General features: G+C 43.3%; 1 non-coding gene across 1 annotated transcript; it reads left to right on the forward strand.

The window, feature by feature from the left end:
- Positions 1 to 574: 574 nt before the first annotated feature.
- Positions 575 to 657, forward strand: trnal-uaa (transfer RNA leucine (anticodon UAA)). The gene has a single exon. It is a non-coding gene; the product is annotated as a tRNA-Leu (tRNA).
- The last annotated feature ends 433 nt before the right edge of the window (positions 658 to 1,090 follow it).

Here is a 1,090-nt window from a genome sequence, read left to right on the forward strand (position 1 = left end):
GTTTTATATGTGTGTGTGTGTGTGTGTGTGTGTGTGTGTGTGTGTGTGTGTGTGTGTGTGTGTGTGTGTGTGTGTGTGTGTGTGTGAGTATATACAGTATATACGCACACATTGAAAAAATGATTCTTGTTTATTATATTGTTTACAGTGCACTAGGTTTAGATATTCTGTTGTGCTGCTGCAAGATTGACATTGTTCTATCTGGGACAAATGACAATAAAACACTCTTGACTTTCTTGTATTGATCTGAGAGAATAAGTTCATTAGTCCGAAACGGTTTAATAGACCAGTGACAATAATACCTCTGCTTGCACAAATACCTTCCTGATTAGCCTTCTCTCCCTTAAAATACTCCTTCGTCCAGCCTCATGGTTCATTTAAGTGAATATTTCCTCATTAGGTTTGAACAACACTTCTGCGTTGCAGCGTTCAATATGAAAGTTGTGACGTTGCATTGAGCACGGAACAGTATAGCAGCAAAGCAGGTGCTTCAGCCCATGATATAAGTGGCTTGCATGATGCACAGTACAACTCATCACTCCTGCCTGCTTGTGATCCATATCCCTTATCTCCCACCAGGATGGCCGAGTGGTTAAGGCGTTGGACTTAAGATCCAATGGACATATGTCTGCGTGGGTTCGAATCCCACTCCTGGTATTAGATTTTATCCCAGGAATGAGTAGGTTAACCAGTGATGAGCGTTTGTCGGCACTGGGCCTGTACTCGCTGGAGTTTAGAAGAGTGAGGGGGGACCTCATTGAAACGTAAAGAATAGTGAGCGGCCTGGATAGAGTGGATGAGGAGAGGATGTTTCCACTGGTGGGAGAGTCTAGGACCAGAGGGCACAGCCTCAGAATTAAAGGACGTTCTTTTAGGAAGGAGATGAGGAGAAATTTCTTTAGTCAGAGGGTGGTGAATCTGTGGAATTCTTTGCCACAGAAGGCTGTGGAGGCAAAGTCAATGGATATTTTTAAGGCAGAATATAGATAGATTCTTGATTAGTATGGGTGTCAGAGGTTATGGGGAGAAGGCAGGAGAATGGGGTTAGGAGGGAGAGATAAATCAGCCATGATTGAATGGGATAGACAAT

Source organism: Rhinoraja longicauda, chromosome 17 (genome assembly GCF_053455715.1).
Source record: "Rhinoraja longicauda isolate Sanriku21f chromosome 17, sRhiLon1.1, whole genome shotgun sequence".
NCBI classification, from domain to species: Eukaryota; Metazoa; Chordata; class Chondrichthyes; order Rajiformes; family Arhynchobatidae; genus Rhinoraja; species Rhinoraja longicauda.